Raw genomic sequence first — 16,014 nt, forward strand, 5'->3', positions numbered from 1 at the left:
ATGGGAAACCATTTCCATGGATTTCGTAACCGGGCTGCCACGAACAAAGAAGGGCAACGATTCTATTATGGTCGTGGTTGATAAATTGAGTAAAGCAGCGCACTTTATACCTGTGCAGTCCACTTACAAGGCAGTACAAATTGCTCATCTCTTTATGCAAAATGTGTTCCGTTTGCATGGATTGCCAAAGGTAATCATATCAGACCGTGATGTGAAATTCACTTCCACCTTCTGGAGAACATTGTTTGCTGAGTTGGGTACTCAGTTGAACTTTAGCACGGCTTATCACCCGCAGACCGATGGTCAAACTGAGCGAGTTAATCAGGTATTGGAAGACATGTTGAGGGCGAATGTGATGCTAAAACCAAGTCAATGGGAAGAGTATTTGCATCTGGTCGAATTTGCCTACAACAATGGGTATCACACCTCAACCCAGCTAAGTCCCTTTGAGGTCCTGTATGGGCGAAAGTGCCGCACACCCTCAAGTTGGGGTGGACCGGAGGACAAGCTGAGTTTGGGTCCGGAAATGCTTAAAGACATGGAAGATATGGTGAAAAGAGTGCGTGCAAATTTAAAGGCTGCACAAGACAGACAGAAAAGTTTCGCAGACAGGAAAAGAAGATTCACAGAGTATAAGGTTGGTGACCATGTGTTTGTAAGGATTCAAACCAGAAGGAGCACACTGCAGTGGAGTGGGTGCGCCAAGCTGGCTCCTCGATACTTTGGACCTTTTCAGATCTTAGCTAGAGTGGGGCCAGTGGCCTACCAGCTTGCCTTGCCAAGCCATATTAGAATTCACAACGTGTTTCACGTCTCTGTTCTAAAGAAATATGTATATGATCCCAAACATGTGATCCAATGGCAAGATGTTCGGGTAAGAAGTAATCTCGTTGATTGTATGTGTCAATATGCTTAATGGAAGACTGATTAAGGATATTGATTGTCTGCAGGTCGAACCGGAAGGCGAGGTTCTGGTCGAACCACAGAGCATTCTCGACCGGAGAGAAGTGCGGCTGCGGAAACGGGTTATTACCCAAATTAAAGTGTTGTGGCAGCACTATGGCCCTGAGGAGGCCACTTGGGAAGACGAAGAGCTTATGAGGAAAGTGTACCCGGACTTATTTAATGGGAATAGACATCGGGACGATGTCCAATCCCAGGGGGGGAAGATGTAATGACCCCGTAAAATCTTGTAATGATAAAAGTTACCATGGTAGAAATTAGTATGAACTACTAACTAATATTGTTAAAAGATATTATTTTTGGTTATTTATAAATGGAAGATATTTTGATAAATGCTGGCAGTCTCCTAAGGGAGGAGTTGGATAAAGAAACAGTTATGAAAACTGAAAAGAAAACTAACCCTCAGCCAGGAAAAGTCCTGGGAGGGAAAGCATTCCTGTTCTGTTGGGACAGAGAGGAGAGGAAATTTTCTGTGTGAAAGAAAAAACAAAGGAAAGGGTTACGTCTGGTGAGGACCAGATAACCTAGGCACTGAGGTGCTGGAGTCTTGCTGAGGGCTGCAGGCCTGCAGGACAGCTCGGGGGGAGAATCCAGTGAATTAATGGATCTCATGGCTGGGTGGATAAGAGCAATTATATGACTACAGGTGAACATCTGGAGCATTAACTTCTGTAACTGGCGAACCAGGTACGAGCTAATCACCAGATTTAGTCTTTCCTTAGTCTATGTATTGGAAATTTAAAAGGAAATGAAACCAGTTCTCTGTTGCTTAAAAGTAGAAGTAAGGTTACTGTCAATTAACCAGTGCTAAGATTATTCTAGTGCTAGTTATTAAGCAAGGAACAGAGACTATCCACTGTATGCATTACAGGTAAATATAGAAAACTGATACATGTTTAAGTACAGGAGTTGTTGCCTCAGACTATCTGATATATTTATACTATCTGATACAAACTTAAACATCGCGAGCTAGGCATGTGAAAACAGATGTTTATGAACAGAACAGAAATTGTTGCATGCATCTGTATAACAACTCAGAATGTACTATATATAGAGAAATTTAAACAGAACTAGAAATAGTAACTGTGTGAATGAAATGTATGCAATAAGTACGCAACAAGCTGTGTAGCAGTGGAGAATCGTTGCATAGCGATAGAAGTGGTCTATCCTGAAAACCCAATGATTCCGTGCGAATCTAAATATCAAGAGCAAGAAACTGAAAACGAACTGTAATTGAAATATATAGCGAGTTGGCAACCAAGGAGTTAGTACACTTGGTACCAGAATACATTTACATACATTTGAAAACAGAGGCTATGCTCGTATACAGACCATGAATATAAACCCGATACAGAGGTTATAAGCATAATCTGAAACAGAGAATTATAGCCATCGAAATGTTACAGCATAAACTTGGAACAGGGGTTCCTTTCGTATAAAGGTTATACGCTTAAGTGCGGAACCATGAATATATTCATAAGTCTAAAACAATAATTACAAGCCATTGCAAAGATATGAACCATTAATTGTTTGCCACCGTCGGGACGCATGGTCTCAGAACGCGGTTGGACCTAATATCCATAGGGCAGCATGACGCTACCGGATATAGAGCCGCAGTGGTGTCAGCCATACGCCAATATCCATAAGACAAAACTATTGAATACATTACCGAGCGGTTGCAATAAACCCTAATCAAACAGTGGCAAATGGAGAATGCCTCGAGCACAACTATGACTGTAATATGATGCAATACTCTTAACAAATGCACGGAAATGATTCCGGAAACTATAAGTGACCAAACATACATATCGTATCCCATAAGTTAAGCAGAAGATTCTGTATTACTCGAAATCCTGTGAATGTCAAATGGTATTTAAAACAAGAATCCGGAGAGACTGTTCTCCCAAAATTACCGACAACAGTTGAAGACCCAGTATTATATATCAATCGAACAAACATCGGTCTATGGACCGTAAATCGAAAGGGTTCTGCCATGAGACAGTGGCCTGTAACTTATAAATACATTCAAGCAGTCTGGCACGAAGCCTAAATCTATATTAACAGTAAACAGAGACCTTGAGAACGCTGGTACCGGCATGAAAAGGGCCGACCACGCTCGAACCAGGGTTTGCCAAATGTATAACCCTGAAGCAGTTAAGGAAATCTCTGTAAGGGACTCCTTTAACTCTCAGAAAACAAGCTTATACAGTACTCAAGATTATCTTTCACCCTGGACAGGGAAACCAGTCATGTTAAAGCAGAGATGGGTACATAACTGTTGAAGCCGTGGACGTATACCCTATGTTGAGTGACTAAGGAATCATAGCAAACCCTTGGCGCAGAGTAACAAGACCCTAACACAGTGAAATCAGAGGATTATTGGCATATACATAACTCATGATTTAACATGAACGCAGAGAGCCATGAAACTCTAAATTACAAACTCAAACAATCTCAGAATAGGTGATGAAGTCAGTGGTCTTGGGTATGAGCAATAACATTACCTGAGCGTAACGTTGCAGAGCTGGTAGCTGCAGCAAGAGGGACATCGCCGAACCAAATAGCTTTCACCATGCGGTAATAGGTGCAAATGACAGCGAGAAAATAGCTCTGGGGCTTATAAACTTCCGATAAACCCTTAGATGCCTCAGAACCCTTGGATCTCATCTTGCCATCCACACCGTCCATCAAATGGCGCGTAAACCCTAACACATTATCCGATGTATCACGTGGCTTCAGCACGGTAGGGTGCCACCTGGTGCGGGTAGGTAAGGAAAGGGAGACTCCGTGCATGGTCTGGCAGATGGGAGTTGACAATAATACAACACCAATAGGTAAGGTTGCCGAGTGGTTTACCACCGTAAGTAAGGGAGATCATTTATAGTCAACAGCATCAACCATATAATATAAACCATTTCCTTAGATATGTATGCTTAAACCGTATGCATGAAGTTATGATGTAGTGGGACCATGATATGGTTAAATTTTTTTTTAATCTGCATGGGTAGATCGTGACATGTAAACTTATACATTTTTCTATTACATCATGAAATATTCCATGCACTAATACATACCCCCACCTTAAAGAGATTTGTGAAATGTAAAAATGGACACTTTCACCCCCAAAAAGGTATATTCAATGTAGAAATGGACACATTGAACCTCAAAAATGTAGTGCACAATTTTTCACATTCACTCCTGAGGATGGATGATGGGGAAGGTTAACGTGTGCAGTTCTTCACCTTTCCACCTCCTACTTGCCAATGAAATGAAAGTGTGGATTTTTCACCTTTAGGACAATGGGTAGTGTGGGGGATGAGGGGCACATGAAGGTGTATATTCTAGATAATAATTAAATTATTTGTAAATGTACAATGGATGTTATAAATATTAGGTTCTTTTTCCCTTCACATGTCTTTGTTTTGTCTACATATTCAATAATACTTGTGACATTTTCTATTTTCGATATAGGTGATTGCATTTAGGTGTGGGCATTGTCACACTCATAGACATTTGGGACTAGATTGTTCCTTAGAATGGAAACAATAGAAATGGGTTCTCAAATATTCAACAAACAAGGACATTCCTACCTTCCCAATGAAGTCTTCTCCTGTGGTTTCTCTTACCACCATTATTCCTCCAGAAAACCACTATAGTTTTGTTTTTTCTCAGAATTTATTTGACAGTTACTGCTTTCGTTTCATAGAGTGGTGTTGATTTTGTTTAATAGAGTCCTTATGGAGCTCCCATTTACTTCAATTGTTTTATTGGAGGTCCCCTTCTCTACAAGTACAAAAAATATGGTTCCCCCTCTTTCATCCATTTCTAACTCCTTATTTATTATTGGTTCCTATGTTTTCACATTAAACCCTACTCCCCTTGGCAATTCTTTGAAGTAGCTAACAAGTCTCTCTTTTCATCTCTCCTCTCGTATTTTCTCATTTTACCTCACTATCCTCTCTAAGAATCCTTCTGCTCCCCTTCCAAAGGAAAGTAGGGTACCTAGGTCCCAGACTTCCCAACTACAATGGAGCGATGTGTGTCGGGATGACAGGACTGTGGGAGCGATGGGTTGCTAAAATTGCGTGATAAAAAATGGAAAATTATGCATTCAGTCCAACAAGTTACAATGTTGAATGAAGGTTTCTCTATGCAACATAAGGTAGGAAAATGGGTTACATGAGATGCAACCTAATGCATGAGTTCATAAGAGAAAGTTATGGTTAAAATGTATTAAAAAGATATGTATCGAAATTTGAGGAAGGAGTCAATGCTAAAAGATTGGGTAAGAGTGACACTCATAACCAAATTTTAATAATAATATGATCATCACCAAGGCGTGCATAAGCATGATCAACATATAGAGAAACTGGACATGTCCAGAAGCCATACATTGTATATCCATGACATGAAATGCTAGTGGATGACCACAATACGTACACGATGGATGCATGCAACAAACTTGATTTAAAACTATGATAGTGCATGTTTCCCACATGCAACTGGCACTGGTGAGTGTAGGTTTCCTTTACTGCAAGTGTGATGACACTTGGAAATGAGGAAAAACAAAATAGGATTTCTAAGCTTCCTTCTCTAGAAGCTTCAGGAGTTCATTCATCCATTTTATGTTCAATATGATCTCAAATTACTACTAATGAGGCTTTGTCTCTTATTTCATGGAACTTACCTCCTTTCAAAGTGGATCTAGCCCTAGTATGGTGGATGTAAAGCTTCATTTTCCTTATAAAATTAGTACCTAGTATAGTGTTTAGGTTAGTTTTTGAAGACTCTAATTCTTCCCTTATGTTTTCTATTTGAGCTTGGAGGTCCATAATCCATCCTTGCACATTTTTGAGATTGAAGGCTTTATCATTATGGAAAATAAAGGATGAGAAGGTTGGGAGAAATTTGCAACATCAAGGCTGGAACAAGGGTTGCAATCTTTATCTTTTATCATTAATGAAAAGTGGATTGTTTTTTGGTTGTTTCTAGGTTAAGCCATTGAACCTAGCAAAATCGCTTGTATTCACAAAAGGAATTTATCCATAAAATATCTTCATGACTCCACTAGGGAATGAGATGTTCTTCGATGGTTTTATTTTCTTGGGCTCTTAGGAACTTCATAGGAATCCATTTTGTCTTGTCCAGGATATAATTTGACTTTAGAAAAGTGCATTTTTACTAGCTTAATTAAGGTTGTTTCCTAATGTTTTGAGCAAATCATTCCCATCGCATTTGTCTTTCAGTGATGGTGTGACTCAGTGCAGTTTTCCTTATTATTATGTGTGATGTAGTGCAATTTTCCTTCTTGTAAATTGCGATGAATCAATAATACTGTGACTCAGTGTATTTTTCCTTTGTATTAGGTTTGACTGAGTGCATTTCCTTTCTTGTAAACTATGATGAATCAGTGACAATGCATTATAATTCATTTTTTTATATCCATTATGTGCGAACCATTGCACTGGTGTCTATAGATTTCATGTAATGATACCCGAAAGACTAGAAAAATTAGGGATTTTGTCTCTTTCTTTAAAATTTGTCTTGTTTTTTGTAGTTTTTTTAGTGTTTGTTCTCTTTGTTTTTCTGTAAATCCAACGTTTACTTTAAGCATTAAATTTTGATTGCCGTTTGGTAGGAAATTTCTTCTTTTATTTACAATTAGAGTTTTTACAATTTTGATTGATTATTGATTTCATGTAGGTTATTTGAAGAGGGTCATAAAACTCACCTTTTCCCTCATATGGATGAAGCCTCCAAATTTTATGAAAACATTACTTATTCTCATCAACAACTTACAACTAGTTATTGTAAGTTTTCCCCCAATCATCCATCAGTTGATGAAGTGATTGATTTGATCCCATCTTCATTTAATCTTTCTCTCCTTGGGCGTGAACCCCATAAGTACATTTCCAACCAACCATTGGTTGAGAAAGTGTTCGACTCGATTCCATCTCTAGTTGCTTATGCTCTCCCGTTAGAGAGTGTCGTTAATGCCACTCATGTTCTTCTTATTACCTCATATGTCATTTAACAAGGGAGAATTTCCCCCATTCTCATGGAACCCCCTCTCGGTAATGAGGCCATTTCCTCTGATTGGAATCAATTTACAGACCGTCATCTCCCTTTTTAGTTTGACATAGGCCCTCGAGTCCGGGATTTTGTGTTGGGATGGGTGCTTTGTGGCCGTTGTTAGGTTAACAATTTTCAATATTCGAATCAATTAGTGCTGGAGAGAAATCATGTAGTATAATTCCACATCAAAGGGAGTGAGTCAAGAGAGGGGTTGCATATTATCAGGACTAGGCCTAGTTCTGTACCCCAATGTGTGAATGGATTCTCATATATCTACTATGAGTTGACACATCACCCTATTTAGGAGGAAATTATCCAAGTGAAGGCTACATCCACATGTATAAATCTCCCCTCTCTAACAAAGAGGTATTCGTTGAGTGGGATGATTGGATTCTATACAACGGGCATACCAAGGGTTGGTGTAATTAGTGCATGCAAAATATAAACCTATATTGGAAAACAAAATTCACTTTAGGGTGTATATTGGTGCATAGACAGGGCCATTGGCATGAAATCTTTCATTCTTTTGATAGCATTTCCATCCATCTAGGGAGAAGGGATCATAGGCTTGACAAGACTACGTAATACATGGGTATTCCTAAGAAGATCATAGTAGATAAAGAGAGCTCCGAGGAACCTATGTAGATTGATACTTAAGACTCTATCCCCTCTGAATATTTTTCTAATGATCTTGTTCTATTTAGTTTTCAACAACAATGTGTCTTGGTTTTGTATCCTAGGAAAGGTCAACAATTACCTTCTAAATTGTCTTGTCTCATTTTACTTATAACTATATGTGTCCTCTCTCACGAAAGTTTTCAATAATATTATAAATTTATGTTATTACATAACCATACTAAGATTTTATCTACAACATATAGATTGGAATTGGAGATCAAGTCGAGAAGAAACACAGGGTAATGGTTAAGGAGGATTTAGATGTATCTAATGTTGACCTAGGAAATAGTTCATAATCTAGCAAGACATTGGAGTTTTTTCCATTAAAACTTGATTGTGGCAGATTTGAAATTGGACATTCATGTAAAGCTCATTTTGTTGATAGGTGATGGAAAAAATCTCTAGGAAAGAATTTGCATTAGGGCACCTTCATAAATCAGTGAAATATTATATATTTTTGAAATTTTCAAGGTATATTTTGTTGTAAACTTCATTTAGAATTTAAGATAAATATGTTGCTATAAATTTTATATTGATAAAATAAAACATTGTTATACTCACCATATGATTGTACTCATGAAACTTATAATAAAAGTCAATATCCATAATGGAAAATATTATAATTGTGACCAAGTAACAACTTTCACCTATCAATGACATATGCCTTAATAATATTTACTATCTATGCAATATTTAATATTATAATTATGACTATGTAACAACTTACATTTATCAATAACATGTACCTTAATAAAATTTACTATCTTGCAATATTTGGAAATTTGAATCATTTTTATTTTTAATATATATTTTGTTTTTATTTTTTTATTATATATATATTTAAAAATTTATGACATCCACTCAATAGAAAAACTATATCAATAAATGTCTCTGAAATAAATATAAATTTTCATATGATTTTATATATATATATATAATTAATTATATAATATTATTTAAATATTTTATTTATTTAAATAATATGCCATAAATAATAAACCCCTCTAACAATTCAGATATTGTGATTGAAATATTGTGATTCGATACGAGTGGGAACAATAATAAATAGCCATAACAACTGAAATATTGTGATTCTACAGGTTAGTAGGAAGCATCAATATTATTGGAAATAAAAAAATTCATACTAGTTGTTACCGTTAAAAAGTATTGTTGTGTGGTCAGACTTATTTCATGAGGTCAGACTTATTTCATGTTTATCTCGTCAAGTGAGAAATATTTTTCATAAAACTGAAAAATTCTGATTCCACGGGCTAGTGGGAAGCATCAATATCATTGGAAATAAAAAAAATCATATTCGTTGTTAGGGTAAAAAGGAGTTGTTGTGTGGTCAGCTTTATTTCATGTTTATCTAGTCAAGTGAGAAGTATTTTTCAAAAAACTGAAAATATGAGGATTATTTTATTCAGTATTCCAAGGTTTACTCACTTTTTCAATTGAAAAAGTTCTTAGAATTCCAAGATATAATGTACAATAAAATTTTAAAGTTAAATTGGTGATAATTAATGTGAAATAAGATCTAGTTTATTTACTAAAAAAATAATAATACAATTTATTCATGGATTTGAATATGTGTAATTTATAGTTTCAATATATTTTATTTTGATTATAAATTAGATTTTTTATATTTTATTTTGGTTATGAAAAATTTGGAATGGTCTTTGCTTTAGTTTGTGTGAATTAAATTTATTTTTCAACTAAAATAGATTTATTATTATAAATTTCTATTCAAATGGTAAAGTTTGAATGTTAGAAGAAAGGTAAAAATGGAAAACATTAAAGAGAATATCATGCATTGTTTAAGATAATTTTGACTAAATTTGTTTAATAAGATATTATTAAAAATGATTTGGAAATTCAGTATAAGGTTTTAAATTTCAAATTTCAAATTTTGTTTTAAATTTACAATTTCCTTTTAAATTTATAATTCTGTTTTAAATATTATAATGAAAAAAGTAAAGAAAAAATCATGCATTCATTAAAAACCATTGACTAAATTTATTTAATAAGATGTTACAAAACAAATATTTTGAAAATTTAGTATAAGGTTTCAAATTTCAAATTTAGTTTTAAATAAATTTTTAAATAAAATATATTTTTTAATTGAAAAATGACATATTATTAAAATGATATTTAAAAAAACGATATTCCTATAAATTATAGATGAACACCTCCATTTTATTATGAAGGGGAAAATATGAGAGCAAGCATAGAGACAATGTAAAAATAAACACGCCAGCTCTAAAAAAAATTAAATGATGTTTGTTTCCATTTAGGTTAATTTACTATTATTGCAGAAGGTCAAATAATTCTTTATAATGATGAAGATATTTTATCATCATTTTTCATTTTCAAATTGCTATTTTCCCATATTATGGAAAAGGTAAAGAAATACTGACTACTTTTTCTAGTTATATGTTACTAGAATAGATTATATAGAAATGTCGATGACATATTTGAAATCTAAAATTTATAATTTAGTTATTAAAATAATTTTTAAATAAAACAACTATTTTGTTATTAAAATATTTTTTAAAACAAAATGACTATTTTTTTCAATTCAAAAATTGAAGGAATATTATTTAATCGTCCACTTAAGAAGGGATGGTTTTGCAATGCATATATGAACACCTCTTTATTAAAAAAAAACAATGTTAAATGCATTATAAAAGTAGACACCATAAATATTGAAATACTGGTAGTGATGGAATTTAACATATTGGGATCATTGGTGGGCGGGGAATTCAATCTGCCTAAGCATTGGTGATAAAGGTGTGAGGGTATACAATTTTTTATTACATCATGGAAAATACTCATCCCGCCTTCAACGGATTTGTGAAATGAAAACATGGACACCTTCACCCCAAAAAATTATGTTGAATATAGAAATGGAGACATTGAACCACAAAAATGTTGTGTACAAATGTGCACCTTCACTCTTGAGGAGGATGGATGTGAAGGTGTGCATTGGTTCGCTCCTTCGCCAACTACTCTCATGTGGAATCAAGGAGTGGAACTTCTGTAACTTAAGGAGAATGGGTAGTGTGGGGATTAAGGTCACATGAAGGTATATATTCTAGATAATAATTACATGATTTCGAAATCTATAATGGATGTCATAAATATTGGGTTCTTTTTCCTTTCACATGTGTTTGTTCCTTTTACATATTCAATAATACTATTGACATTTTTTTATTTACAATATAGTTGATCAGATTACCTAAATATTGTTAAGTACAAACACAGAATTTCCATGAATATTATGTGCATGAATGGTTATTTTTTTGAAAACATTCAGATGAACAGAATGTTAGAGATCAATGCTCATCCATGCTCCTGGAAATATTTCAAGGTTCATCAATAATTACAGGTGTTTATTATTTGATGCAAATTGTAATTTTATGAACACCCCAATGTTGAATAGTTATTTACGAGAAGGAAGGCACCAATATTTTTTGTTACACATGTAACACCTATTGTGTCGCCTAAATTGTTGAATCATTAAAAACTATAATTTATGTAGACAACTAATTGCTAATAAAAGGAATTTTACATTGGGAACCACCTAACAGGCACCCAAATTGACATCTCTTTAGAATTTGTCCAACATGCTTTTGAGTACCTTTTCCATTTTCATACCACCTATTAGATTCCATAACCATCTCAATAGGGAATCGAGTCATAAGATATTTTTGGATTATGAAATCATCTTACTTAGGTATGGGTGTTGTCACACGTAAAAACATTGGGGACTAGATTTTCCATTCACATGGAAGTAGTAAAAATGGATTCTCAAATCTTTAGCATAAAATGACCTACCTACATTCCCAATGAAGTCTTCTCCTGTGGTTTCTCCAAGAAATATTATTCCTCTAGAAAACATTCCAATTCTATTTGTTTCGAGAATGATTTTGGCTATGGCTATTATTATTGTTCATATATTATTTTATATTCATTTGAAAGAAGGTGTTCTTGTGGAGATCCCGTTTACTTCTAATGTTTTTATTGGAGGGACCTCCCTTTATAGGTAAGAAACCTATGGTTATCTCTCTTTCTTCACTTTCTAACTCCTTATTTATTATAATGCCCCATAATAATAAGAATAATAAAAATAAAAATAATATAATATAATATTAAAATATAAGAAAATAAATAATAAACAATAGAAAAAGGATAATAATAGTAAATAGATAATAAATAATTAATAAATATAATAATAACAAATAAATAAATAGTAAATAATAATACTAGAGTTCTAAATATATAGAAAAGTAAACTATAAAATAGTAACAAAAAGTAAAGTTAACAAAAAGTAATATAAAATAAGGATTTAACGAAGAGAACTATTAAAGTCGTAAAAATAAGTAAAGTTTTCAAAAATTCAAAAGAAATCAAATAAGAAATAAATAAATTAAGAGAAAATTTAACTTAAGTAAAACCTAAAAAGACAAAAAATTTGCATGTTGACCCATGGAATGTGTGCATGTGGTTCTCTTCCCAATGTTTGGTGTATTTAAAAGATGATGGTGAAGATGATAGACCATTCCTTCCCTCATTCTCTAGTGATAAAAGTTTTGTGAGACAAAGGATACTCTGGCAGTAGTAGTACATCGATTAAGTGCTCGGGAGTGGCCAGTTGTAGAAATATTATGTGCAGCTAAGCCTACAATTGGATGGAGAGTCATCCCAAAATATTTGTTGTAGTTACCAGTGTTAAAATAGTGTTCAACTCTAAAATCACCAGGAATATCATCACCACGGGTAAGTTGTCCCTGCCTATATTTATGAAATTCTATGTTAAATAGTTGATTAATTGTGTGTTTATTATAAATCGCATAATTGATGTAACTATTTGTATATTTAAAAATTGAGGTTGTTAAATCTATTCCCAATTCTTATGTTTTCACATTAAACCTACTCCTCTTGGTGATTTTTTGAAGTATCTAGTCAGTCTCTCTATCCCTCTCTCCTCTCCTATTTTCTCCGTTTACCCCATTATCCTATTTGAGACTTATGCTCCTCCCCTTTCCCTTCCCCTACTCTCTCTTACTGATGCTATGGGAATATTTTTCTCCTCCACTCCAATCATTTATACCTAAAACCTTCATTTAAAATATAAATACTGCCAATCCTCGAAGGAAGATCCTTCAAATGATTTATTTCTGGTCTCCACATTAGGGTCGAGGCTAGGCTCATTTTGAGACCCAAATAAAAAGGCTGCATACCATGACTGAAAATCATATCTTTCTATTTCTCAACTTCAAGACAATGCAAATATTTTTGCATGTATGAAAAATTGCATATATGGGGCCCTTAGACCATTATCCCACTTCAAGATATCTCTATGAGAATTTTGTCTTTAAATTGTCAAGGTCTGGCCAATGTAGCAAACAAATTGCCATAAAGAATTTAGTTGAGACACATTCCCCATAAGTTCCTTGTCTATGTGCAATAATGATGGTTGGTGGGAAAGACATTATCCTTTTAAAGGATTCATTTCACCATTAGGAATTTATGTTATCTAATTCCCTTGTTGGATAAGGAGATTTAGTCTTAGGATGGAAAATAAATTCCTTAAATCTCACACCGACTTGGTTAATCAATTCTATATTAGCTTTGGACCTATAATTATAACGACCTCGACATGACCATTCCAACTTTAAATCTCTGTGGACTATGTTTGGATAGGGCGGTTTTATAGGAAAAAACCTCTAAAAATCCCCATATGCACTCTAACAGAATCATCATTTGAGGATAATTGAGCTTTACTAAGGCGTCGTGTGAAGTTCTGGGCTGAAGATCCCATTTGGATCCCCTAGTGAAATTCTTCTTAAACTCATTGGAGGAGGTGGGCCCAATCTATATACAACTCCATACACTTCTTCTACTTGGAGAAATAATAAGGTAGGTGAATCTATAATTTCTAGGTGACTAGATCACTTCATTATCTCAAACTCTTTCCTAGCTGGAACACATTTGAGATATCATTAGTACTATTAAATCTAAACACTCTTGTAAGGTAAGGGGATCTTTCTTAATGGATATCACATCCAAATCTACCATACAATGTGTGAAAAGTGAAAATTCTTTCTCAATACCTAATGCAAATACATGTCATTAATCTAATCAAGAAAGACAAGAGAAGCACACTTTAAACCCTTGATAATTGATGAAGTTTGTAGGCCCTATGGAAATATTTGGAGACCTAACTTCATTGTAAAGTTCCTGCTCCAAGCTTCTAGATCCAATCCCCTACACACATGCACCTCCAAATAATATAATGTTTTTTTCCTTTGTAGAAGGTAGGTTAGCATGCACTAGCAATAATAAAATGATCACATACATTTATACAAGAACATGATATATGAAGGAGAGAATCCAAAAATACTACCATTAATAAAAATGACAAAGGTACATTATACCTTGGTACAATAATGGACATATACTTCATTCTTGGCATGACCATTCCCTAAACTTAATATAATATTGGGCTCACCTCACATGTAACACAAGTTCTAGTAGAAATCCACGGTCATTACCAAGTTATATTTTCTATATCCCACTTCCTCTAAACAAATTCTCTCTATATTGGTTTTTTTTAAACATAGGAGGATGTATCTATACACCCATGGTCATGAGTAGGAAATTCTTTAATAATTGGCCCTGAGGCAACTTAGGTACAAGTGGTTCAAGCTTATCTCCTCAAGAGTAACCTATTATAAAAATCAAACCTCCATTACTCCCATGCGAAAGGAAAGTAGAGTATGAAGGTTTTATTCTACCCAACTGTAATGAACTGATGGGTGCCAGAATGATAATTCTATGGGATATATGGGTTAATAAAATTACATAGTCAAGAAGGTAAAATGAAGAATTGAAGCCAAAATGTTGGAAGGTTGAACGAGGGTCTCTCTATCTAGCATATCATGGAAGAAAGGATCTATAACATATGCCCCCTAATGCATGAGGTGAAAAGAGAGATTGATGTAAAAAATGCATTACAAAAGGTTGTACCAAAATGTAATGGAAGGAGTCGATACTAAAGGACACGTTTGAAGTCACACTAACAACCAAGTATCAATCATAATTTGATCATCCCCAAGATGAGCATACCCATTCTCAGCATAAGGACAAACTGAACATGGCCTCAAATCATACACTACAGATCCATGATACGAAATGCTAGTACATGGCCATTATACATACATAGTGGATCCATGTAACAAAACGAAATATCATAGCCACTAGCAAATAGAATGGGGATTTATGTCACAATATGCATAAATAGGACTATAGACACATAGAAGAGAGGTTTCACATAGTAGTCCTCAAAATACATAACAATGATAAATAATGCTAAAAAATATTGGGAAGGGTGTCATATAAGAGTGATATGTCCCTATTCGAATATCTTCTACTCAACCCCAATGGTATGAATATATTGCATGTGAATAAATGAGTAGATGTATAGCATGGTACAAATTGTCTGATTATCTTTTAGTGAGGTATACTATGATGCGAGGGAATCCACTAATGATGAAAATGAACCCCAAGGTACCTAGAAAAATCAAAAAATTGTGAATAAATGTGTTGATGTTAAACACTCATCGATTCATCCAATCAGGAGTTAATGAGGTAAACTCACATTTGACTGTGAAGAAGCTTTCCACTGAGGTCTACAAGCTCTAAGGTGTTGTTGGTTCCAAGATCAAACACTTGGATAATGAGTTGAATTCAATAGGCAAATATCTATTGAAGGAGGTACTAAATGTATTCCCCATTAACTGAGATGGAATAGATCAAGAGATGATGTAAATGGATGAAGTTAAGAGGTACATCTAATACAGGGATGGCTAAGACAAAATGTTAACAAGGACTATAGTTGGCCAAATGGGGTTTAAACCTCCCTTGAAAATGTAATAACAAGACACAATAGTGACTTGGAATGATTGGCTAATGAGCACCTTGTCATATCGTATGAAAATGTTGGAGGTATTGAAGCACATTCTATAATGAGTAAAAGAGTAACCATGCAGAGTAGTGGCATGACTCAAATGTATGGTACAACTCCTAAGGAGGCTAAAATCTAGTTGCAAGGCAATGATACAAATAAATTCCATGTTCAAGGATGATATGGCTAACACTTTAGTTTACCAAGCACAAAAAAGAAGAGAAGTAAACTTCACTGCATCTTGTTTGTTTAGTTTTAATGAACCCCAAAAGGATATTAAAGGATACTTGATAAAGTGTCTTCTTGGTGCTTTAATGAGCTTAAATAAG

Source organism: Pinus tabuliformis, chromosome 6, assembly GCF_031772625.1.
Source record: "Pinus tabuliformis cultivar Carrire ecotype Pingquan chromosome 6, CPIR1, whole genome shotgun sequence".
Classification (NCBI taxonomy): domain Eukaryota; kingdom Viridiplantae; phylum Streptophyta; class Pinopsida; order Pinales; family Pinaceae; genus Pinus; species Pinus tabuliformis.